The following is a 27,450-nucleotide window of genomic DNA, read 5'->3' on the forward strand; positions in this document are numbered from 1 at the left end:
TGCTGCACAAACGTTCGAAAGAATCCAAAGACAGCTGCAAACCTTCTCTGCAATAAACTGCTGAGGATGTTGTCATTGGAACTGAGCTATTGGTATCATACCTTGGAGTGATTCCTATCTCTGACATTTTGTTCCTCCCCCTGCCGCCCCCCCCTCCCCGCCAACTACAGCAAACAGGTTCCGACTTCCCGTTGCAGTCTGAACTGGTTTTGAGCAATTCTGCGTTCCTTGCTGGTTTGCTCAGTTTCCATAGAAACGGGTGGCTCGTTTCTCATTGCTGGTTTGCACCCCGTCATGTTCTGTGAAATTACCAAAACAGCGTTCATCATCCGCAGGAGAAGCAAAATTAATACTGGAGCAACAACAAGGCGCTATTGGAAGAAAAAAGGGTATAGGTGTAATTTAAATCGATAAAATGGCAATGTTGCTCGATGTGGCCACTCAGTAATCTAGCAGTGTAAAGACCGCAATATGTTGTTGGAAATTTGAACGATCTCGCGCTTTCAGATTGGAGCTTATTGATGAAATCCAGGTCCAAATTGTCAATTCCATATGATCCAAAATAAAGGAGAAATTCAAGGAGAGAGCAGTCCCTGTCTTAAAGAAAGCTATTCACAAAACAAAGATCACAGAAATGACCTGCACAGTGCTGACAGTAGGGAACATCTGAGGAAAGTCTCCATATCATGACAACTTTAGCACGACTCAACAGCAAGGAGAGAAGAAAGCCAAGCGAGGACAATCTATAATTATTGAATGATATTTGCATAATGGATTTACATCAAAGCAACAACTTGCATTTATATAGTGCCTTTAACGTAGTAAAATATCCCAGGGCACTTTACGGGAGCGATTATCAAACAAAAATTGACACCGAGTCACATAAGGAGGTATTAGGACAGGTGACCAAAAGCTGGGTCAAAGAAGTCAGTTTTAAGGAGTGTCTTAAAGGAAGAGAGAGAGGCGGAGAGGTTTAGGGAGGGAATTCCAGAGCTTAGGGCCCAGGCAGCTGAAGGCACGGCCACCAATGGTGGAGCGTTTAAAATCGGAGATGCTCAAGAGGCCAGAATTGGAGGCGCTCAGAGATCTCGGGGGGTTGTGGGGCTGGAGGAGGTTACAGAGATAGGGAGGGGCGAGGCCACGGAGGGATTTGAAAATGAGGATGAGAATTTTAAAATCGAGATGTAGCTTATCCGGGAGCCAATGTAGGTCAGCGAGCACAGGGGTGATGGGTGGACGGGACTTGGTGCGAGTTAGGGCACGGGCAGCCGCGTTTTGGATGACCTCAAGTTTACGTAGGGTAGGATGTGGGAGGCCAGCCAGGAGTGTGTAGGAATAGTCAAGTCTAGAGGTAACAAAGGCATGGATGAGGGTTTCAGCAGCGGATGAGCTGAGGCAGGGGCGGAGACGGGCGATGTTACGAAGGTGGAAATAGGCGGTCTTAGTGATCGCGCGGATATGTGGTCAGAAGCTCATCTCGGGATCAAATACGACACGAAGGTTGGGAACAGTCTGGTTCAGCCTCAGACAGTTGCCAGGGAGAGAGATGGAATCCATGGCTAGGGAACGGAGTTTGTGGCGGGGACCGAAGACAAAGGCTTGATCTTCCCAATATTTAGTTGGAGGAAATTTATGCTCATTCAGTACTGGATGTCGGACAAGCAGTGTGTCAAATTAGAGACCGTGGAGGGGTCGAGAGAAGTGGTGGTGAGGTAGAGCTGGATGTCGTCAGCATACATGTGGAAACTGATGCTGTGTTTTCGGATGATGTTACAGAGATAGGGAGGGGCGAGGCCATGGAGAGATTTGAACACAAGGATGAGAATTTTAACATTGAGGCATTGCCCAACCGTGAGCCAATGTAGGTCAGTGAGCACCGGGGCGATGGGCGAACGGGACTCGGTGCGAGTTAGAATACCGGGGCAGTGAGCACAGGGGCGATGGGCGAACGGGACTCGGTGCGAGTTAGAATACCGGGGCAGTGAGCACAGGGGCGATGGGCGAATGGGACTCGGTGCGAGTTAGAATACCGGGTCAGTGAGCACAGGGGCGATGGGCGAACGGGACTCGGTGCGAGTTAGAATACCGGGGCAGTGAGCACAGGGGCGATGGGCGAACGGGACTCGGTGCGAGTTAGAACACGGGGCAGTGAGCACAGGGGCAATGGGCGAACGGGACTGGGTGTGAGTTAGAATACCGGGGCAGTGAGCACAGGGGCGATGGGCGAATGGGACTGGGTGTGAGTTAGAATACCGGGGCAGTGAGCACAGGGGCGATGGGCGAACGGGACTCGGTGCGAGTTAGAATACCGGGGCAGTGAGCACAGGGGCGATGGGCGAACGGGACTCAGTGCGAGTTAGAATACCGGGGCAGTGAGCACAGGGGGCGATGGGCGAACGGGACTCGGTGCGAGTTAGAATACCGGGGCGATGGGCGAACGGGACTCGGTGTGAGTTAGAATACAGGGGCGATGGGCGAACGGGACTCGGTGCGAGTTAGAATACCGGGGCGATGGGCGAACGGGACTCGGTGCGAGTTAGAATACAGGGGCGATGGGCGAACGGGACTCGGTGCGAGTTAAAATACCGGGGCAGTGAGCACAGGGGGCGATGGGCGAACGGGACTCGGTGCGAGTTAGAATACCGGGGCAGTGAGCACAGGGGGCAATGGGCGAACGGGACTCGGTGCGAGTTAGAATACCGGGGCGATGGGCGAACGGGACTCGGTGTGAGTTAGAATACCGGGGCGATGGGCAAACGGGACTCGGTGCGAGTTAGAATACCGGGACAGTGAGCACAGGGGCGATGGGCGAACGGGACTCGGTGCGAGTTAGAATACCGGGGCAGTGAGCACAGGGGCGATGGGCGAACGGGACTCGGTGCGAGTTAGAATACCAGGGCAGTGAGCACAGGGGCGATGGGCGAACGGGACTCGGTGCGAGTTAGAATACCGGGGCAGTGAGCACAGGGGCGATGGGCGAACGGGACTCGGTGCGAGTTAGAATACCGGGGCAGTGAGCACAGGGGGTGATGGGCGAACGGGACTGGGTGTGAGTTAGGACACGGGGCAGTGAGCACAGGGGCGATGGGCGAACGGGACTCGGTGCGAGTTAGAATACCGGGGCAGTGAGCACAGGGGGTGATGGGCGAATGGGACTGGGTGCGAGTTAGGACACGGGGCAGTGAGCACCGGGGCGATGGGCGAATGGGACTCGGTGCGAGTTAGAATACCGGGGCAGTGAGCACAGGGGCGATGGGCGAACGGGACTGGGTGCGAGTTAGGACACGGGGCAGTGAGCACCGGGGCGATGGGCGAATGGGACTCGGTGCGAGTTAGAATACCGGGGCAGTGTTTTGGATGAGCTCAAGTTTTGGGTAAACATTACTGGCACTATTCAGGATATATGATAACTTGTAAAACACTCACTACCTTCTCCAGGAATGATAAATGACACAACCTGCCAAAGCCCACTGTATGAATTCTAAATATGATTTTTTGGGCTCCGGGCTTGAGTTGGATGTTCGAAGCCAGACAGTCTCAGATGTCACACTACAGACTGCAGTCATCATTCAATGTTAATGTCGGAGTTCACAGGGAGGTAAGCAGCTGGATTTGACTCAGTAAGCGAACAGCGACAGGTAGTATTGCTGGATCCTCGATACGTGCACAACCAAACTAGTGCCATTCCTCACCTCGTTCCTCAAGCTTTGCCCAGAGACGAGGAAGAACCACACTTCACTTCCAGCGATACATAAGGCAAAAACAGGAAGGCAGAGTATTATTTGAATGGCAATAGATTGGGAGAAGGGGAAGTGCAAAGAGACCTGGGTGTTCTTGTGCACCAGTCGCTGAAGGTAAGCATGCAGGTGCAGCAGGTGGTTAAGAAGGCAAATGGTATGTTGGCCTTCGTAGCGAGAGGGTTCGAGTACAGGAACAAGGATGTCTTGCTACAGTTGTACAGGGCCTTGGTGAGACCGCACCTTGAGTATTGTGTGCAGTTTTGGTCGCCTTACCTGAGGAAGGACGTTCTTGCCATGGAAGGAGTGCAGCGAAGATTCACCAGGCTGACACCTGGGATGGCAGGAATGAGATATGAGGAGAGATTGTGTCGATTGGGCTTATACTCACTGGAGTTTAGAAGATTGAGAGGGGATCTCATCGAAACCTATAAAATTCTGTCAGGCCTGGACAGACTAGATGCAGGAAGGATGTTTATGATGGCCGGAGAGTCCAGAACCAGGGGTCATAGTCTAAGGATAAGGGGTAAGCCATTTAGGACTGAAATGAGGAGGAATTTCTTCACCCAGAGCGTGGTGAACCTGTGGAATTCTCTGCCACAGAGGGCGGTGGAGGCCAGTTCATTAAATATATTCAAGAAAGAGTTGGATATATTTCTTAAGGCTAAAGGGATCAAGGGATATGGGGAGAAGGCAGGGACCGGGTACTGAATTTGGATGATCAGCCATGATCTCATTGAATGGCGGAGCAGGCTCGAAGGGCCGAATGGCCTACTCCTGCTCCTATCTTCTATGTTTCTATGTTTCTATGAAACACAGACATAGGAACAGTGACAGACAGGAAAAGATCCTCTGGTCCATCTGGCCTGCCCCACCCAACTGCGATACCTTGTGTATCACAACATATACACTCCACCCCACCCGAGACCAGGGAGAGGCAAAAAGAGCAGATAAAAACCCATTAGAGGAATAGAAATATGGAAAATTCCTCTCCGACCATCTTAGGCGATTGAAACTAGTCCAGGAGATCACTCTGGCCCTGATAATTCCCTGCAGCACCTACCTCTTGTATGAGGTGATGCTTGAAGGAATTCAGTGAATCAGCGACCACCGCATGAGACAGCAGCCGGTTCCAGAGGTCCATTATTCTCTGGGAAAAGAACCACCTTCTGACATCTAACCTAGATCTGGTCTTGTACAACTTAAAGTTGTGACCCCAATCCTCCCCAACCTATTTAATTGAAACAAACCATCAACTGGAACACAACCTAGTTCCTTCATCATCTTATAAACCTCAATCAGATCCCCCTAAGTCTACGCTTCTCTCAAGTGTAGAGTCCCAACTCTTTTAGCCCATCTTGATAACTAAGATTCTGTAAAAACTGGGAATTAACCTTGTGGTCCTCCTCTGCGCCCTTTCCAAAGCCTGGATATCACCCACCAGGTAAGGAGACCAAAAGTGAACACAGTATTCTAACTGAGGTCTAACTAAGTAGGTAACGTATCTAAGTAGGTCTTATGTCATTGCTCTGAGCTCTCCTATCGGTTTGGTTTCCTGCTGCGATGTTCAACTATTGACTTGCTAACTCGAATAAATCGACAGTGATTGGAGTATTAAAGTATCTCATTTGAATGGTGGAGCAGGCTCGAGGGGCTGAATGGCCTACTCCTGTTCCTATGTTCCATTGTACATGTGACTCCAGTCTCACATGATGTGGTTGACTCTTAATATTCTCAGGGTAATTGGGGAGGGGCAATAAATGCAGGTGCTGCCCACGTGCCCAGATCAAATATATCAAACAATTACAGCAGGGCCAACTGATTTATGTTTTTAATCAGGTCATAGCCTGATCTATTAATAGACACAGGAAAGAAAAAAAGGAAATTGCAATGTAACAAAAGTAGCAGAATAATAAAATACAAAAATGGTGACTTGCTGTGTTTAAAAAGTAAAGAAAGACTTGCATTTCTATAGCGCCTTTAACAAACTCGGGACATCCCAAAACACTTTACAGCCAATGAAGTACTTTTTGAAGTGTAGTCACTGTTGTAATGTAGGAAACGTGGCAGCCAATTTGCACACAGCAAGATCCCACAAACAGCAATGTGATAATCATTTCTTTTAGTGATGTTGGTTGAGGGAAAAATGTTGGCCAGGACACTGGGGAGAGCCCCTGCTCTTCTTTGAAATAGTGCCATGGGATCTTTTACATCCACCTGAGAGAGCAGACGGGGCCTCGGTTTAACATTTCATCTGAAAGACGGCAACACCAACAGTGCGGCGCTCCCTCAGCACTGCCCCTCCAACAGTGCGGCGCTCCCTCAGCACTGCCCCTCCAACAGGGCAGCGCTCCCTCAGTACTGCCCCTCCGACAGTGCAGCACTCCCTCAGTACTGCCCCTCCGACAGTGCATCGCTCCCTCAGTACTGCCCCTCCGACAGTGCAGCGCTCCCTCAGTACTGCCCCTCCAACAGTGCAGCGCTCCCTCAGTACTGCCCCTCCGACAGTGCAGCGCTCCCTCAGTACTGCCCCTCCAACAGGGCAGCGCTCCCTCAGTAGTGCCCCTCCAACAGGGCAGCGCTCCCTCAGTACTGCCCCTCCAACAGTGCAGCACTCCCTCAGTACTGAGCCTCCGACAGTGCAGCACTCCCACAGTACTGCCCCTCCGACAGTGCAGCGCTCCCTCAGTACTGCCCCTCCGACAGTGCAGCACTCCCTCAGTACTGAGCCTCCGACAGTGCAGCACTCCCTCAGTATTGAGCCTCCGACAGTGCAGCACTCACTCAGTACTGCCCCTCCGACAGTGCAGCGCTCCCTCAGTACTGCCCCTACAACAGGGCAGTACTCCCTCAGTACTGAGCCTCCGGCAGTGCAGCACTCCCTCAGTACTGAGCCTCCGACAGTGCAGCACTCCCTCAGTACTGAGCCTCCAACAGTGCAGCACTCTCTCAGTACTGACCCTCCGACAGGGCAGCGCTCCCTCAGTACTGTCCCTCCGCCAGTGCGGCGCTCCCTCAGTACTGCCCCTCTGACAGTGTGGCACTCTGTCAGTACTGCCCCTCCGACAGGGCAGCGCTCCCTCAGTAATGCCCCTCCGGCAGTGCGGCGCGCCCTCAGTACTGCCCCTCCGATAGTGGAGCACTCCCTCAGTACTGCCCCTCCGACAGTGCAGCACTCCCTCAGTACGGCCCCTCCGGCAGTGCGGCGCTCCCTCAGTACTGCCCCTCCGACAGTGCGGCGCTCCCTCAGTACTGCCCCTCCGACAGTGCGGAGCTCCCTCAGTACTGACCATCCGACAGTGCGGCGCTCCTTCAGTACTGCCCCTCCGACAGTGCGGCACTCCTTCAGTACTGCCCCTCCGACAGTGCAGCACTCCCTCAGTACTGCCCCTCCGACAGTGCAGCGCTCCCTCAGTACTGCCCCTCCGACAGTGCAGCACTCCCTCAGTACTGCCCCTCCGACAGTGCGGCGCTCCCTCAGTACTGCCCCTCCGACAGGGCAGCGCTCCCTCAGTACTTCCTGATGTGCCTCAATAAGTTCCGAGACTCGATGTTAGCGAAACAAAATAAGGCTTTTATTAACTTAGAAAGTAACACGTAAAAGAGAGAGATGTCTTCCTTCTGGAGGCTGAGGCCACACTGAGCCAGCTTACAAAAGGGGCCAGGTATGGGCGGAGCCCTACACACAGCACATTCCAGCACATTCCAATACATAATACAATGAGGACTGGGGGAAGGGAAATGACACTGAAACCGACCACAGTCACAGGCAGTGATGAATGGAATATATTTCATCACATTCACCCCTTCTATAGATTTAGTCTGTTCGGGGGTTTGATAGTCCTCTGCGACCGACGTGGTGCCGCGGGTGTCGGCTGGGTGTCCCCGGTAGCCTCCTGGGTCTCTGCCGGGGGTGCCGCCAGGGTTGTTGAAGGGGTAGCTGGTGGGGGTGCCGTTGATCGATGTTCTTCCGGGGGTGATGAAAGAGTAGTGGGTGGGTAAGGGTTGCTGTGATCGTTGAAAAGAGTAGTGGGTGGGTAAGAATTGCTGTGATCGTTGTCGCTGCTATTGCCGTGGTTGTTGTCGATGCCAGCTGGGGCGACGTCTTTTATGGACACGGTGTCCTCCCTTCCGTCGGCGTGCCGGACATATGCGTATTGGGGGTTGGCGTGGAGTAGGTGTACTGGCTCCACGAGAGGGTCCGTCTTGTGGCCCCTCACATGCCTTCGCACGAGTACCAGACCTGGGGTGGAGAGCCATGATGGCATGGATACACCTGAGGTGGATTTCCGGGGAAAGACAAACATACGTTCATTAGTGGCCGTACACAATAGCGACCGTATCGAATGGAGCACATCCGAGAGGACTTCCTGCCAGCGGGAGATAGGGAGGCCCTTGGTCCTTAGAGCTAGAGTGACTGCTTTCCACACTGTCCCGTTCTCTCGCTCCACCTGGCCGTTACCCCGGGGGTTCTAGCTGGTGGTACGGCTCGTGGCGATCCCCTTGGACAGCATGTACTGGCGTAGCTCTTCACTCATGAAGGACGCCCCCCTATCCGTATGGATGTAGCTCGGCATACCGAACAGGCAGAACAGGCTGTTGAGGCATTTAATGACCGTGGCGCTGGTCATGTCTGGGCAGGGGAAGGCGAATGGGAACCGGGAGTATTCGTCCACAATGTTCAGGAAGTAAACATTGCGGTCGACGGACGGGAGGGGGCCCTTGAAATCTAAGCTGAGCCGCTCAAAGGGCCGTGTAGCTTTGATTAAGTGGGCTCTGTCTGGGCGGTAGAACCGAGGCTTGCACTCAGCGCAAGTGCGGCAGTTCCTGGTCAGAGACCGAACTTCCTCAATCGAGTAGGGTAAGTTACGGGACTTTATGAAGTGGAACAGCCGCGTGACCCCTGGGTGGCAGAGGTCGTTGTGGAGGGTCTGTAGCCGATCCCCGGTGGCGCTGGCACACATCCCTCGTGAGAGGGCGTCAGGGGATTCGTTAAGGGCCCCTGGCCGGTAAATGATGTCGTACTCGAAGGTGGAGAGCTCGATCCACCACCTAAGAATCTTATCATTTTTAATCTTCCCCCTCTGTTTATTATTGAACATAAACGCTACCGACCGCTGGTCGGTAAGTAGGGTGAAGCGTTTGCCGGCTAGGTAGTGGCGCCAGTGGCGCACTGCCTCCACGATGGCTTGGGCCTCCTTTTCCACGGAGGAGTGTCTGATCTCGGGCCCTTGGAGGGTCCTCGAGAAGAAAGCTACGGGCCGCCCCGCCTGGTTGAGGGTGGCCGCCAAGGCGAAGTCAGACGCATCACTTTCCACTTGAAATGGAGTGTTCTCGTCCACTGCCTGTAGCGTGGCCCGCTCAATATCCTGCTTAATGCTTTTGAAGGCGGCGTGGGCCTCAGCAGAGAGCGGAAAAGAGGATGCTTTCAAGAGGGGGCGGGCTTTGTCGGAGTAGTTGGTGACCCATTGGGAATAATAAGAAAATAACCCCAGGCACCTTTTCAGGGCTTTGGGAGTGTTGGGCAGGGGCAGCTCCTGTAGGGGGCGCAATCGATCAGGGTCTGGTCCGATTTCCCCATTCTCCACCACGCTGCCTAGTATGCAGAGGCGCATGGTGTTGAAAACGCACTTGTCCTCGTTGTAGGTGAGGTTGAGTTTTTGTGCGGTTTCCAGGAACCTCTCGAGGTTCGAGTCGTGATCCTGCTGATTGTGGCCGCAGATGGTGACGTTGTCGAGGTAGGGGAAGGTTGCCTGCAAGTGGTGGTCATCGACCATGCGGTCCATCTCCCTCTGAAAGACCGAGACCCCATTCGTCACCCCAAAGGGGACTCTGAGGAATTGGTAGAGGCGTCCGTTCGCCTCGAAGACGGTGTACGGGCGGTCCTCTGGTCTGATAGGGAGCTGGTGGTACGCTGACTTGAGGTCAATGGTGGAGAACACCCGGTATTGGGCGATTTGGTTCACCATTTCTGATATGCGGGGTAGCGGGTAGGTGTCTAGTTGGGTGTACCTGTTGATCGTTTGACTATAGTCGATCACCATGCGTTTCTTCTCGCTACCCCTTACCACTACCACTTGGGCGCGCCACGGGCTGTTGCTGCGTTCAATAATGCGCTCTTTCAGGAGCCTGTCTACCTCGATCGCGATAAACCGCCTGTCCTCCCAGCTGTACCTCCTGCTTTTGCTCGCTATTGGCCGGCAGTTAGGGGTAAGGTTCGCGAATAGCGAAGGCGGCTTTACCTTCAGGGTAGCCAGACCGCACACTGTGAGGGGCGGCTGGGACCCACCGTACTTGAGCGTGATGCTTTGGTGGTTGCACTGGAAATCCAGGCCCAAGATCACGCTCGCACATAGGTTCTTCATGATTAACACTTTAAAATTATCGTATACAGTTCCGTTAACGCCCAATTGTACTGTGCAGTAACCCAGAATGGTCGATGTCTGGGTTTTATCAGCCATAGAGATGGTACCCTGAGTAGGGACCACCTTTAGGGAGAGTTGCTGTGCCAGTTCAGGGTGGATAAAACTCTCCGTGCTTCCACTGTCAATTAAGCATTTAACCCGGCACCCGTTTACCTCGATGTCCACCATTGATTTGGATAGCGGGTGCGGCCTGGTCTGGTCCACTGTGACCGATGCCACTGTAGGGCCCTGATCGATACAAGATGGCGTCCACGCTGTCTGCTCATAAGATGGCGGACCCCACGAGGTCGGGCAAGATGGCGTCCAAGATGGCCGCTCCCACGGCGCACACGCGGCGGTTGCGGGTTTTCCGGCGGTTGGCTTTCCGGCGGGGTTCCCTCTGCACACCTTCCCGAAGTGCCCCTTCTTACCGCACTTAAAGCAGGTGGTGCCTTTCGCCGGGCACAGGTTTCTGGTGTGCTTTGGCTGCCCGCAGAAGTAGCAGTTGGGTCGCTGATGCGTCGCGGCTGTCATAGGGCTTCTGGGGGGAGAGCTGGGCCCCGCTGGTGTCGGGCTGCTGGGCGGGGAAGATGCCTTCCAAGATGGCGGCGCCCTCGGTGCGCACGTGGCGGCGTGGACGGCGCGGGCTGAAGAGTAGGCATCCGAGTTTCTCTGGGCCACATCCAGGGACCGCGCAGTGTCCGCAGCCTGTTTCAGGTCCAACCCCGTTTTTTCCAGCAGTCTTTGCCGGATGTAAGTGGAGCTGAGGCCTGTGAGAAAGGCATCGCGAACAAGCTCGCCAGTGTACACTGCGGCTTTTACATCTCGGCACTTACAGTCTTTGCCAAGCATTTTCAGGATGCTTAGGAACTCCTCCACCGATTCCCCAGGTCGCTGTGCGCGAGTAGCGAGTAGATGCCTAGCATACACCTCATTCGTAGGCTGCTGGTAATGCACCTTTAAGATGTCGCAGGCAGCCAGGTACGTATCGGCGTCTTGGATGAGGGGGTAAACCCGGTGGCTTACACAATTCCGCAGAATTCCGAGTCTCATCCTCGCAGCATCCGTAGCGTCTTTGACGGCTGCGGAATTGTCCAGGAAGAATTCCATACACTCAAACCAGTGTCCGAAGCGTGCTGATGCGTCCGGAGCATGTTGATCCAAATCCAAACGTTCGGGTTTCAGGAGTTGGTCCATAGTGTTGAAAAATAAGTTAATAAAATTGATGTGCCTCAATAAGTTCCGAGACTCGATGTTAGCGAAACAAAATAAGGCTTTTATTAACTTAGAAAGTAACAAGTAAAAGAGAGAGATGTCTTCCTTCTGGAGGCTGAGGCCACACTGAGCCAGCTTACAAAAGGGGCCAGGTATGGGCGGAGTCCTACACACAGCACATTCCAGCACATTCCAATACATAATACAATGAGGACTGGGGGAAGGGAAATGACACTGAAACCGACCACAGTCACAGGCAGTGATGAATGGAATATATTTCATCACACTTCCCCTCCGACAGTGTAGCTCTCCCTCAGTACTGCCCCTTCTACAGTGCAGCACTCCCTCAGTACTGCCCCTCCGACAGTGCAGTGCTCCCTCAGTACTGCCCGTCCGACAGTGCGGCGCTCCCTCAGTACTGCCGCTCCAACAATGCAGCACTCCCTCAGTGCTGCCACTCCGACAGTGCAGCACTCCCTCAGCGCTGCCCCTCCGACAGTGCAGCGCTCCCTCAGTACAGACCCTCCGACAGTGCGGCGCTCCCTCAGTGCTGCCTCTCTGACAGTGAAACGCTCCCTCAGTACTGCCCCTCCGATACTGCAGCAGTCCCTCTGCACCGCCCCTCCGACAGTGCGGCTCTCCCTCAGTACTGACCCTTCAACAGTGCAGCGCTCGCTCAGTACTGACCCTCCGACAGTGCAGCACTCCCTCAGTACTGACCCTCCGACAGTGCAGCGCTCCCTCAGTACTGACACTCCGAAGTGCAGCACTCCCTCAGTACTGAGCCTCCGACAGTGCGGCGCTCCCTCAGTACTGCCCCTCCGACAGTGCAACGCTCCCTCAATACTGCCCCTCCGACAGTATGGCACTCCCACAGTACTGCCCCTCCGACAGTGCGGAGTTCCCTCAGTACTTCCCCTCCGACAGTGCAGCGCTCCCTCAGTACTGCCCCTCTGACAGTGCGGTGCTCCCTCAGCACTGCCCCTCCGACAGTGCAGCGCTCCCTCAGTACTGCCCCTCCGACAGTACGGCACTCCCTCAGTACTGCCCCTCCGATAGTACGGCATTCCCTCAGTACTGCCCCTCCGACTGTGCAGCGCTCCCTCAGTACTGCCCCTCCGACAATGCAGCACTCCCTCAATACTGCCCCTCCGACAGTGCAGCACTCCCTCAGTACTGCCCCTCCGACAGTGCAGCACTCCCTCAGTACTGCCCCTCCGACAGGGCAGCACTCCCTCAGTAACGCCCCTCCGGCAGTGCGGCGCTCCTTCAGTACTGCCCCTCCGATAGTGGAGCACTCCCTCAGTACTGCCCCTGCAACAGTGCAGCACTCCCTCAGTACTGCCCCTCCGACAGTGCGGCGCTCCCTCAGTACTGCCCCTCTGACAGTGTGGCGCTCACTCAGTACTGCCCCACCGGCAGTGCGGCGCTCACCCAGTACTGCCCCTCCGACAGTGCAGCACTCCCTCAGTACTGCCCCTCCGGCAGTGCGGCGCTCCCTCAGTACTGCCCCTCTGACAGTGCGGCGGTCCCTCAGTACTGCCCCTCCGACAGTGCGGCGCTCCCTTAGTACTGACCATCCGACAGTGCGGCGCTCCTTCAGTACTGCCCCTCCGACAGTGCAGTGCTCCCTCAGAACTGCCCCTCTGACAGTGTGGCGCTCCTTCAGTACTGCCCCTCCGACAGTGCAGCACTCCCTCAGTACTGCCCCTCCGACAGTGCGGCGCTCCCTCAGTACTGCCCCTAGGACAGTGCAGCGCTCCCTCAGTACTGCCCCTCCAACAGTGCAGCACTCCCTCAGTACTGCCCCTCCGACAGTGCAGCACTCCCTCAGTACTGCCCCTCCGACAGTGCGGCGCTCCCTCAGTACTGCCCCTAGGACAGTGCAGCGCTCCCTCAGTACTGCCCCTCCAACAGTGCAGCACTCCCTCAGTACTGCCCCTCCGACAGTGCAGCACTCCCTCAGTACTGCCCCTCTGACAGTGCGGCGCTCCCTCAGTACTGCCCCTCCGACAGGGCAGCGCTCCCTCAGTACTGCCCCTCCGACAGTGTAGCTCTCCCTCAGTACTACCCCTCCTACAGTGCAGCACTCCCTCAGTACTGCCCCTCCGACAGTGCGGTGCTCCCTCAGCACTGCCGCTCCGACAATGCAGCACTCCCTCAGTGCTGCCCCTCCGACAGTGCAGCACTCCCTCAGCACTGCCCCTCCGACAGTGCAGCGCTCCCTGAGTACTGACCCTCCGACAGTGCGGCGCTCCCTCAGTACTGCCTCTCCGACAGTGAAACGCTCCCTCAGTACTGCCCCTCCGATAGTGCAGCACTCCCTCTGCATCGCCCCGCCGACAGTGCGGCTCTCCCTCAGTAATGACCCTCCGACAGTGCAGCGTTCCCTCAGTACTGACCCTCCGACAGTGCGGCACTCCCTCAGTACTGTCCCTCCGACAGTGCAGCGCTCCCTCAGTACTGCCCCTCCGACAGTGCAGCGCTCCCTCAGTACTGACCCTTCGACAGTGCGGCGCTCCCTCAGTACTCTCCCTCCGACAGTGCAGCGCTCCCTCACTACTGCCCCTCCGACAATGCGGCGCTCCCTCAGTACTGCTCCTCCGACAGTGCAGCACTCCCTCAGTACTGCACTGGGAGTGTCAGCCTAAATTATGAGCTCAGGTCTCTGGAGTGGGATTCAAACTCACGACCTTCTGATTCACGGCAAGGTTGCTGAGTCACAGCTGACACTGTGTAGCTAAGAAACAAACCCCTATAAAAACCCAGTCAGACATATCTTGTTCAAACCTTCTGTGTGTCTGACAACAGTTACCTATCACCTACATAGATGAAATCTGTAAGTGTTAGATTGTTTGGAATATTTACTTAGTATAATTTTAAATCTGCTTTGACACCAGAGATTTAAAATAACAGTTTTGTACAACGCGACTGAAATATTTTCTATGTTGCACTGTGGGTGAAACAGAACGAGCAGACTAATATACAACCAACACAGGTGTCATTGGTAAAACAAAATGTAGAATACTGCGGATGCTGGAAATCCGAAATAAAAACAGTAAATGCTGGAGACACTCAGCAAGTCAGGCAGCATCTGTGGAGAGAGAAACAAAGTTAACGTTTCAGGTTGATGTCCTTTCATCAGTTTTCCTTAAACTGCGCTCCCGGTGTGAGAAATAACATCAACCTCAAATGCATACAAGGGACAGTCTGGCGCTAACCAATTTTACTCTTTACACTTCCTGTAATTATAAGGGAATAATTCCTGCTTCCGAACACCCAATGTGCCCTATGAACACAGTTCAGGAAATCGTACAGCCCCATCCCACAGGTTTCCGCTATTTCCATCCGTCAGAGTTGGTGCTGCTCCTCTTGCTAACGTTGTTACTCCAGATACGGGGGGGTGGTGGGGGCGGGTTATTCGCTCTCCGCACACACCGGGCGTACTCGGCCTCCCCTCGCCACCTGCTCACGGGCAGCCTCCTGGTTCTTGGAAATTCTCGCAAAACAGCTGCTGAGCTCAAAACCACATACAAAAGTGCCAAACGGGCGGGGACCCAACTTTATAAAAGGTAAATGCAGTAACATTTACTGATGTCACGTGACCAGGCACCATGTGACCAACCCGCCAGGACTGTCTCCCCCACGGTGTTCTTCTCCCTGGAACTCCATCCCTCAATGCTTCTACTTTCTCACTTCACTCTTTGCTTTCAAAAGCTTCCTAAGGGTCTTTCTCTTCGAGTGTACGTCTGCCCCACTCCCTCTCCCTTCAGCTCTGGAGGGGACTGTTGTCCTGGGGCCAATATTTATAACTCAATCAACATCACTGAAAAACAGAGGGTCTGCTCGTTATCACCTTGCTGTTTCTGGGAGCTTGCTGTGCGCAAATTGGCTGTCGCGTTTCTTACATGACAACAGTGACTACACTCCAAAAAGTATTTCATTGGCTGTGATGCGCTTTGGGACGTCCTGAGGCGCTGTGAAAAGCGCTGGAGAAAGGCGAGATTTTTCTTTTTTCAATGTCCATTCTTTCCTCTGAACCTTCCAAGGTCTCGCTGCACATCAGATTGATGGGAATGTGTTAACTCTGATAGCGGTTATCCTTATAGACTTTGCAAGGGATTTTCTTGGCCAGTTACTTCCTGAAAGCAAAAGTAAATGCCATCAGGAGCATGTAGTTGTAGTACTTTCCTTTTCTGATGGGGGAGATCTTGCAAACAGAGCCTAGTGATCAAGAAAGGGAATGAAAGAGTGAAGGAAGGGGGGCAGGGGGGGAGAAGTAATCTGAAAAAAGAAATGAAACAACTTGGATAACAGAAGAAAAACCAATCCCATCCTTTGATACCCTGAAGCAACAATTGAAGTATCCTGCTGTTACGTGTGACAGTGTTGGTAAATTGGTCCAGTAACGTAATACAAAATTCTTTTTCTTCTACACATAATTCATGAAGATATTTTTAATATATAATTTATCTTTGAAAGTCATCATGGTGCAAAAAAAAACAGACATCGTGTTGAGTATTAAGCTGTACTGACACTTGAAAAGAACAACATGATTAAGCAGAGGACTAAAGAGTCCTGCACGATCATTAAAGAGGTTTTCTGGTAAAGGCGTCGATAAAATAAGTTCATTCCTCCTCTGACATTACCTCTGCCTTGTGTAGTTTGTTTTCACTCCAGTTAATCACTGACCAAATCTGTAGCGCGGTCCAGCAGCCTCCAATAAACTATACAAGGCGGATCTGATGCCATTGTTCCCTTCGATGGAGCTCAATAGGCAACAGCTGAATCAACCAGTTCAGAATGAGCACCGCCAAACAAAGGGAACAGATTTCAAACAATGAGACATGTTGGATCCTGAAGAAAGGGGGGGAACCTGTTGTGACATCATTAAACCTGAAACATTGAAGAGATCCAACACAACCAATTAATGCTGAATTCACAAATTATCATTAATAATACTCGTTAATTGATTCACAAGTGCAGAAACCTAGCACAATGATCCTATTACCACAGCCAAGGGCTCATGGGAACTATGCAGGAAACAGATTGACTTATTTCCCTTAACTGAACTAAAGTAATGCGTTATATTTAATTGTGATCTGCCCATTGCTTGTGGTGAATTCTTAGAAACTCACCTGTGTGACCCGCCCTGGGGAAATGTGGCAATGCGTGTGTTGCGTGTGTGGGGACAGACACCATCCATCCATCCATCCATCCATCCGTTCATCCGTCCGTCCGTCCGTCCGTCCGTCCGTCCATTCATTCATTCATTCATCCATCCATCCATCCATCCATCCATCCATCCATCCATCCATCCATCCGTCCATCCGTCCGTCCGTTCGTCCGTCCGTCCGTCCGTCCGTCCATCCGTCCATCCATCCATTCATTCATTCATTCATTCATTCATTCATCCATCCATCCATCCATCCGTTCATCCGTCCGTCCGTCCGTCCGTCCGTCCGTCCGTCCATCCATCCATTCATTCATTCATTCATTCATCCATCCATCCATCCATCCATCCATCCATCCATCCATCCATCCATTCATTCATTCATTCACTGTGGGCTGTGCGGCGCAAATCAAGGCTCTTTCCCTCTTTTTTTTGGACTCAAAAGCAAATCAAGTTTCCTTGAAGAGATTCTTAATCCGAGCCTTCCAATCAACAATTGCCACTTGTACATTGCTCTAATAGATTAAGAACTGGGATGATGCGGTTGTCTGCTTTAATTCAACACTATTCAGGTAGCTGAATCTCAGGGCACTTTGTAGTGCCAAGTCCAAAGCTCTACAGGAAGACTTTGGCTATCATCATTTCCTGGTGATCCACGCACCTCTCCCACTGTGCCCTCTGAATTACTTTTAATTAAGCCAGACAACCACAGAGAGCAGAAATTCAGACTGCAACAATAACTAACTCTTTGAACAGATCTTGTCTGGGCCCTTCTCTCTCTTTCTCTCTTCTGTAGTATAATGTTAGGAGGAATTGCAAAAACCAACATCTATTCAAATGACAGCGACTTGTTATAAATTAATTGCAAAATAAAAGAGGAAATGTTTTGTGTGAAGGGGAGAAATTGACAATAGTTTTCAAGAACATCATAGGCAATGTCTAGGGTCGACGTCAGGATTATATTGCCATAGCAACAAGTAAAGGCAAATACATTGAACTAAACTGGCCCCATTTCACTTTGAAGATGAAATAGACAAGGATCTGTTGCCCTTATTATAAGTAAGTGAACAGTAAAGTACAGTTGTAGTGTTGCTGTTATAAGCTGGTTCCATTTGATGGCAATCTTTGTTACCTCTCGCAGTGTGACTGTTCCAATAAGATAACAAAACAGGCGGATAAAATAACCCAAGAAGGGGAGAAAGTTTCAAAGGAGAAGGTGCCGGAGTGAAGATTCAGAGAGCAACTCAATACAATATTCATTACACGAGCAAGTCTGCAAATCTAAAATGTTAACACACTCTTCCAAACTTGTGGCAGTATTACAATTAACTCCAAGATGTACCCCACTACAGAGCAACTGAAAATCCCAGCGATAAGATGACCCGTCGATTACACTAGATATTAAATGGGTATTGTGAACCTTCAATCTGCTCTTCATTGATCAAAGTCAACAACAGTGCTTCTCTCGCCGAACCTCTCCCCTCATCCTCCTTCCTCTCCTCCCCTCCCCTCCATTCACCCTCCCCTCCCCTCCATTCACCCTCCCCCTCTCCCCTCCCCTCCCCTCCATTCACCCTCCCCCTCTCCCCTCCCCTCCATTCACCCTCCCCTCCCCTCCATTCACCCTCCCCCTCTCCCCTCCCCTCCCCTCCATTCACCCTCCCCCTCTCCCCTCCCCTCCATTCACCCTCCCCTCCCCTCCATTCACCCTCCCCCTCTCCCCTCCCCTCCCCTCCATTCACCCTCCCCCTCTCCCCTCCCCTCCCCTCCATTCACCCTCCCCTCCCCTCCCCTCCCCTCCATTCACCCTCCCCCTCTCCCCTCCCCTCCATTCACCCTCCCCCTCTCCCCTCCCCTCCCCTCCATTCACCCTCCCCTCCCCTCCCCTCCCCTCCATTCACCCTCCCCCTCTCCCCTCCCCTCCCCTCCATTCACCCTCCCCTCCCCTCCCACAAACAGCAATGTGATAATGACCCGATAACCTGTTTTAGTGATATTGATTGAGGGATAAATATTGGTCAGGACACCAGGAAAAACTCCCCTGCTCTTAATCATAGTCATAGAGTTATTACGGCACAGAAGGAGGCCACTTGGCCCATCGAGTCCGTGCCGGCTCTCTGTAGAGCAATCCAGTCAGTCCCATTCCCCCGCTCTATCCCCGTAGCCCTGCAAGTTTATTTCCCTCCAGTGCCTATCCAGTCTCCCCTTGAAAACATTGAGTGTCTCCGCTTCCACCACTTCCGTCAGCAGCGAGTTCCAGGTCCTCACCACTCGCTGCGCAAAAAAGTGTTTCCTCACATCCCCCCTGTATCTCTTGCCCAAAACCTTAAATCTGTGTCCCCTAGTCCTTGTACCATCAACTAGTAGGAACAGCCACTTCTTCAAAAAAGTGGCTGTGGGATCTTTTACGTCCACCTGAGAGAGCAGACGGGGCTTCGGTTTAACATCCCATTCAAAAGACAACACCTCTGACAGTGCAGCACTCCCTCAGTACTGCCCCTCCGACAGTGCAGCTCTCCCTCAGTACTGCCCCTCCTATTACGTCCGTGAATGATTGAGACACGGACAGCAGGAGTTGAACAAAACAAGTCTTTACTGATGGAAGTCAATAGTGAAACTGAAAACAACAGAGGCTCACTAGCGCCTTTTATATAGGGGTGGTCACTGCCGGTACTGCAGTCTGAGACCAGTTATTCTCTTAAAGGTACATACACAACAATTCCTCCCCTTTTAGATAAACAGTACATAACATTCATTTAACAACTAAATGATAACTAATTACAATCACAATTACGGTTGCTAGATACATTGGTTAAGTTTAAGCAATTATAAGTTCAGTCTTTGAGGAGGCTTCCTGATTCTGTCTGGATAACGCCTCTTTGGGGTATCAGGTTCTTCTGGCAATGTTGAGTCGGGATCAATGTCGTTGTTTGGTTCATCTGCTTCCAATATTACCGGTTCTGCGGTAGCTGCAATTGGAACGTTGATTTCATTACCAGGTGTATCAGATCGTGGTGTGGAGTTGACGTTTTCCAGTGACTCTAGAATCTGGTCAGCATGGCGTCTTACAATGCTCTCCCCACGTCCACGGTATACATGAGAGGTCCTTGCCGTGTACAAATCGTTCCTGGCTGCCATTTCTCAGTGCGGTAGTCCCGGGCCAAAACTGGTTGACCTATCTTAAAACTCCTGGTCGGCCTTTCATTCATATTCTGAAACTGCCTGTTCTCCACATCTCTTCGGACGTTTGGCTTAACCAAATCCAAGCGGCATCGTAGTCTTCGATTGAAGAACATCATGGCTGGAGTTTGGTTGGTAACCACATGTGTCGCATTCCGGTAGGCAAACAAGAAGTTGTCCACCTTGTGTTGTAGGGGTATATCTTCATTACACATTGCCTTGATAGCCTTCTTGAATGTTTGGACAAACCTCTCGGCCAATCCATTAGTGGCTGGATGATATGGGGCAGATGTGTAATGCTTAACACCATTGTTCTTTAAGAACCTCCGGAACTCTTCAGACACAAACTGTGGTCCATTGTCAGAGCAAATCTGTTCAGGCAGCCCATTCCTGGCGAATATGGTTCGTAAAACTGTGATAGTTTTTTCCGTGGTGGTTGAGGACATTTTTATTACCTCTGGCCACTTTGAATGTGCATCCACCGCAATTAAAAACATTGAGTCCATGAAGGGACCAGCAAAATCAATGTGCACCCTTTGCCATGGAGATGAGGGCCACTCCCATGGATGCAGAGGAGCTTGTGGTGGGGCGTTTTGGACCTTCTGGCATCCTGCACAGCTCTTGGTCATCTCTTCGATTTCTCTATCGATTCCCGGCCACCACACAAATGCTCTGGCTAAGTTCTTCATTATTACCCCACCCAGATGACCCTCATGAAGCTCATTGAGCACTCTATCCGTCAACTTAGGTGGAATTACTACTCTGGATCCACACATCAAGGTTCCTCTGCACACTGACAGCTGTTCTCTTCTCGGCGAGAATGCTGGCAGCAGTGGTTCGCCATGTGCTGGCCATCCCATCCTCGTCACCAGTATTATGTCCGTGAATGATTGAGACACGGACAGCAGGAGTTGAACAAAACAAGTCCTTACTGATGGAAGTCAATAGTGAAACTGAAAACAACAGAGGCTCACTAGCGCCTTTTATACAGGGGTGGTCACTGCCGGTACTGCAGCCTGAGACCAGTTATTCTCTTAAAGGTACATACACAACACCTCCGACAGTGCAGCGCTCCCTCAGTATTGCCCCTCTGACAGTGCGGCGCTCCCTCAGTACTGCCCCCCGACAGTGCAGCTCTCCCTCAGTGCTGCCCCTCCGACAGTGCAGTGCTCCCTCAGTACTGCCCCCCGACAGTGCAGCTCTCCCTCAGTACTGCCCCTCCCACAGTGCAGCGCTCCCTCAGTACTGCCCCTCCGACAGTGCAGCGCTCCCTCAGTACTGCCCCCCGACAGTGCAGCTCTCCCTCAGTACTGCCCCTCCCACAGTGCAGCGCTCCCTCAGTACTGCCCCTCCCACAGTGCAGCGCTCCCTCAGTACTGCCCCTTCGTCAGTGCAGCGCTCCCTCAGTACTGCCCCTCCGACAGTGCAGCTCTCCCTCAGTACTGCCCCTTCGTCAGTGCAGCGATCCCTCAGTACTGCCCCTCTGACAGTGCAGCTCTCCCTCAGTACTGCCCCTCCCACAGTGCAGCGCTCCTTCAGTACTGCCCCTTCGACAGTGCAGCGCTCCCTCAGTACTGCCCCTTCATCAGTGCAGCTCTCCCTCAGTACTGCCCCTCCGTCAGTGCAGCACTCCCTCAGTACTGCACTGGAGTGTCAGCCTGGAAGTCTCTGGAGTGGGACGCTGAACCCACAACCTTCTGACTCAGAGCCGAGAGTGCTGCCCACTGAGCCACGGCCGACAAAGAGAGGAGCGACTGGACGGGCGGGGGTGAGCGGTGATGGCTGGCAGAAGCCTGGTGAGTATTTGTAACAACCTTTTAGTGGCAGCCTGCTGTGGTCCCGCTGAGAACCTTTGGTTAGGCTGCATGCAGACCTGGTTTTCCAAATTTGTATAGGGGGCCTTAAACAGGCGTTGGGCCCTTATTTGCGTATGTTTCAGGTACGCACCCAGGACGCCTCATGCTTTTGCCTGCACCAATATGGCGGCTGGCGCACTTCCAGCTGGTAATGGACACAGCACCATCAAATTTCTAGGCCAATTTTGTCTCATGTCTCGGTTGCTTGTAAATTCTTGAAGAACAGCATCATTGTTTGTGTTGGAGCAGCCAATGAGCTTCATGGTAGCTCTGTGGTTGTGAGGTCAACTCCCACTAAATCATAGAATCTTACAGCACACAAGGAGGCCATTCGGCCCATCGTGCCTGTGCCGGCTCTTTGAAAGAGCTCTCCAATTAGGCCCACTCCCCCTGCTCTTTCCCCATAGCCCTGTGAATTTTTTCCCTTCAATTATTTACCCAATTCGCTTTTGAAAGTTATATTGAATCTGCTTCTACCGCCCTTTCAGGTAGCGCTTTCCAGATCACAACAAGTCGCTGCGTAAAAAATATTCTCCTCATCTCCTCTGGTTCTTTTGCCAATCACCTTAAATCTGTGTCCTCTGGTTACCAACCCTCCCACCAGTAGAACAGTTTCTCCCTACTTATTCTATCAAAACCCTTCAGGATTTTGAACGCCTCTATTAAATCTCCGCTTAACCTGCTTTGCTCTAAGGAGAACAATCCAAGTTGTGCAAAATTTGAATCATCTGGCCATCCATGTGAATGGACCTTAATGGTAAAGAAAATCGGGCCAAGTGTAAACTGGGCTGCTGATTCACCGCCACCTGTTTGTCACCTGGTGATAGCTGTTATAATTACCCCACTTTCTGTGCAGAAAGATGCCTTTTACACTAAACCTTTCCCTCACGCCTCTGTGATGCACCTTGGGATGTGTTTCTATGTTAACGGCGCTACAGAAATGCAAGCTGTTGTTGGATACAGTGGGCACCGAGCATGGGCAAGTGGAAGGAGGATGGAGAGGCTGCGTGAGGAGATAAAGACCTCGTCGAAGAGGAGGGTTTGAAGGAGGTTTTTCAATGCAGGGAGGGAACTAGCAAGCCAGAGCGAACAGGGTAGAGAATTCCAAAGGGCAGGAGCAACATTCAGTCTCCAGTCTGGGATGCTAGGAGTCGTACAGCACACTACCCGGAAGAGCTGAGGGCAGGGCAAAAGAGGGCAATCCTTTTTTTGTTTATTCTCGGGATGCGGGCATTGCTGGCAAGGCATTTCTTGGCAATTCCTAAACTGGGTGTCTCACTGGGCCACATCAGAGGGCAGTTAAGAGTCAACCACGTAGGTGTGGGACTGGAGTCACCTATAGTCCCAGACCGGGTAAGGACGGCAGGTTTCCTTCCCTAAAGGACATCAGTGAACCAGTTGGGTTTGCACGACAATCCGACAGCTTCACGATCACTTTTACCGTGACCAGCTTTTTATTCCCAGATTTTTAAAACAGAAATCAAATTCTCAAAGCACCGCGATGGGATGTGAACTCATGAACTCTGGATTATTCATCCAGGCCTCTGGATCACTAAACTAGAGTGTGTGCCTGGTAACTACAATAGAAGAGCGAGTGTGTGTCTGGTATCTACAATAGAAGAGCGAGTGTGTGTCTGGTATCTACAATAGAAGAGCGAGTGTGTGTCTGGTATCTACAATAGAAGAGCGAGTGTGTGTCTGGTAACTACAATAGAAGAGCGAGTGTGTGTCTGGTATCTACAATAGAAGAGCGAGTGTGTGTCTGGTATCTACAATAGAAGAGCGAGTGTGTGTCTGGTACCTACAATAGAAGAGCGAGTGTGTGTCTGGTATCTACAATAGAAGAGCGAGCGTGTGCCTGGTATCTACAATAGAAGAGCGAGTGTGTGTCTGGTATCTACAATAGAAGAGCGAGTGTGTGCCTGGTAACTACAATAGAAGAGCGAGTGTGTGCCTGGTAACTACAATAGAAGAGCGAGTGTGTGCCTGGTATCTACGATAGAAGAGCGAGTGTGTGTCTGGTACCTACAATAGAAGAGCGAGTGTGTGTCTGGTAACTACAATAGAAGAGCGAGTGTGTGTCTGGTATCTACAATAGAAGATCGAGTGTGTGTCTGGTATCTACAATAGACGAGCGAGTGTGTGCCTGGTATCTACAATAGACGAGCGAGTGTGTGCCTGGTATCTACAACAGAAGAGTGAGTGTGTGTCTGGTATCTACAATAGAAGAGCGAGTGTGTGCCTGGTAACTACAATAGAAGAGCGAGTGTGTGTCTGGTATCTACAATAGAAGATCGAGTGTGTGTCTGGTATCTACAATAGACGAGCGAGTGTGTGCCTGGTATCTACAACAGAAGAGCGAGTGTGTGCCTGGTATCTACAATAGAAGAGCGAGTGTGTGCCTGGTATCTACAACAGAAGAGCGAGTGTGTGCCTGGTATCTACAATAGAAGAGCGAGTGTGTGTCTGGTATCTACAATAGAAGAGCGAGTGTGTGTCTGGTATCTACAAGAGAAGAGCGAGTGTGTGCCTGGTATCTACAATAGAAGAGCGAGTGTGTGTCTGGTATCTACAATAGAAGAGCGAGTGTGTGCCTGGTATCTACAATAGAAGAGCGAGTGTGTGCCTGGTATCTACAATAGAAGAGCGAGTGTGTGCCTGGTATCTACAATAGAAGAGCGAGTGTGTGCCTGGTATCTACAACAGAAGAGCGAGTGTGTGCCTGGTATCTACAATAGAAGAGCAAGTGTGTGCCTGGTATCTACAATAGAAGAGCGAGTGTGTGTCTGGTATCTACAATAGAAGATCGAGTGTGTGTCTGGTATCTACAATAGAAGAGCGAGTGTGTGCCTGGTATCTACAATAGAAGAGTGAGTGTGTGCCTGGTATCTACAATAGAAGAGCGAGTGTGTGCCTGGCATCTACAATAGAAGAGCGAGTGTGTGCCTGGCATCTACAATAGAAGAGCGAGTGTGTGCCTGGTATCTACAATAGAAGAGCGAGTGTGTGCCTGGAATCTACAATAGAAGAGCGAGTGTGTGCCTGGTATCTACAATAGAAGAGCGAGTGTGTGCCTGGTATCTATCATAGAAGAGCGAGTGTTTGTCTGGTATCTACAATAGAAGAGCGAGTGTTTGTCTGGTATCTACAATAGAAGAGCGAGTGTGTGCCTGGTATCTACAATAGAAGAGCGAGTGTGTGTCTGGTATCTACAATAGAAGAGCGAGTGTGTGCCTGGTATCTACAATAGAAGAGCGAGTGTGTGCCTGGTATCTACAATAAAAGAGCGAGTGTGTGCCTGGTATCTACAATAGAAGAGCGAGTGTGTGCCTGGTATCTACAATAGAAGAGCGAGTGTGTGTCTGGTATCTACAATAGAAGAGCGAGTGTGTGCCTGGTATCTACAATAGAAGAGCGAGTGTGTGCCTGGTATCTACAATAGAAGAGCGAGTGTGTGCCTGGTATCTACAATAGAAGAGCGAGTGTGTGCCTGGTATCTACAATAGAAGAGCGAGTGTGTGTCTGGTATCTACAATAGAAGAGCGAGTGTGTGCCTGGTATCTACAATAGAAGAGCGAGTGTGTGCCTGGTATCTACAATAGAAGAGCGAGTGTGTGCCTGGTATCTACAATAGAAGAGCGAGTGTGTGCCTGGTATGTACAATAGAAGAGCGAGTGTGTGCCTGGTATCTACAATAGAAGAGCGAGTGTGTGCCTGGTATGTACAATAGAAGAGCGAGTGTGTGCCTGGTAACTACAATAGAAGAGCGAGTGTGTGCCTGGTATCTACAATAGAAGAGCGAGTGTGTGCCTGGTATCCACAATAGAAGAGCGAGTGTGTGCCTGGTATCTACAATAGAAGAGCGAGTGTGTGTCTGGTATCTACAATAGAAGAGCGAGTGTGTGCCTGGTATCTACAATAGAAGAGTGAGTGTGTGCCTGGTATCTACAATAGAAGAGCGAGTGTGTGCCTGGTATCTACAATAGAAGAGCGAGTGTGTGCCTGGTATCTACAATAGAAGAGCGAGTGTGTGCCTGGTATCTACAATAGAAGAGCGAGTGTGTGTCTGGTATCTACAATAGAAGAGCGAGTGTGTGTCTGGTAATTGTAGTGTATGTGCCTTTAAGAGCCCCCTGTGTACTGTAATGCCGGTAATTGCCACTCGGGCTATATAAGCCTGTATATTGTGTTGTATCAGTTAGTTCACCTCCAGACTTTGTTCAGTAAACACCTGTGAAACCAACTCCTGCCTTCAGTGTCTCTATTAACACACGGATACAACAGTGGTGACGAGGATGGGAAGCCGGCGCTGCAAAGCAGGTCGGCGTTCGGACCTAGCAGAGGGGGGGAAAAGTCCCAGAGAGTCCGGCAGGAGCGAGTCTCCACCTGTGAATAAAAAATTAAAAAAACAGCGGAAAACAGCGTTGTCAGCAGCAGCAGCGGCGGAAAAGCACAGGAAGCGCCATTTTTTTTCCAGGATGCCTAAGGCTGGCAATATTGATGCTTTTGATAACGATATAGAGGATTGGACCACATATGTGGAAAGAGTGGAGGTATATTGCGCAGCAAATGGAATAAAAAATGATAAAAGGCGTCAGTACTTCTAAATCTAAAGGGCGCAAAGACATACGGGCTGTTACGAAACTTAATCACTCCAGCCAAACCAAAGGACAAGAATTTTAAGGAAATTGTTGATACCCTACAGGAGCACTTAAACCCAATACTGCTGCTGATAGCGGAACGATTCAAATTCTTTAAGAGGAATCAGCACAAGAATGAAAGTAACGCTGATTACCTCACCGAATTAAGAAAGCTATCAAAGCACTGCCAATTCGGGGCAGGACTGGCAGATTCTCTTCGAGACAAATTCGTCTGCAGTCTCTTAAGTGAAGGAACACAGAAAAGGCTGCTTTCTGAGAAAGATTTGACACTGGACAAGGCTTTCAGTATGGCTATATCATACGAAGCAGCCGCAAGAGGAGCTGCAGAGATACAGCAAAAGACACAGGACTTCGGCACCCATGAAATGACACAGGGTTTCGAGAGATTTTATCGCTGTGGCAGATCCACCCATGACCAGAGGGACTGCTGGTTCAAGGACAAAGCATGCAGGCAATGCGGAGAGATTGGACACATTGCACGGGTATGCCGATCTGGACAAAAAAAATCCACGGACAGGAAAAAAAAAATCAATAAAGAAAAGTACAGAAAGGTACAAATGATGACGGACAGTAGCTCCGAAGACCAGAAGAGCGATAGCGACTCCGGAAACAAGAGACTAAGCTGTCTCAAATTACATAATGTAATTGCCAAAGAACATTACCAGACCATTTGGGTTACCCTCACGATAGCAGGGTCCCCAGTTAAAATGGAGCTAGATACAGGACCAGCTCTGACCATCATAAATCGACGGGATTACGAGCGGCTATTTCCGCATATACCTTTAAAAGACACATCCATTATCTTGAAAACATATACGGGCCAGAAAGTATACCCCAAAGGGAAAATAAGGGTGCCTGTTGTATACAACGGCAAGGAAATACAGAAGTTGTATTTATACGTTCTACAAGATGGTGGTCCACCGCTGTTGGGACGTGAATGGATCAGGAAGATACGTTTAGACTGGCACTCCATTCAGGCACTGACGGTGACCAGTAAGAAAAAAAATGATGATGACGTCATACATGAACGATTAAAAGACATCTTGGCCAACGCCAAGGAAGTGTTTCAAGAGAAACTAGGAGCCTTGAAAGGCATCACCGCCTCAATAAAAGTGGAAGATGCGGCAATTCCCAAGTTTTTTAAGGCAAGGCCGGTGCCATACGCAATTCGTCCAGCAGTCGAGGCAGAGCTGGAGAATTTGGAAAAGGCAGGCGTATTATCCA

This window comes from Somniosus microcephalus, chromosome 1, assembly GCF_052327205.1.
Source record: "Somniosus microcephalus isolate GS21.2 chromosome 1, FLI_Smic_1.0, whole genome shotgun sequence".
In the NCBI taxonomy this organism is placed as follows: domain Eukaryota; kingdom Metazoa; phylum Chordata; class Chondrichthyes; order Squaliformes; family Somniosidae; genus Somniosus; species Somniosus microcephalus.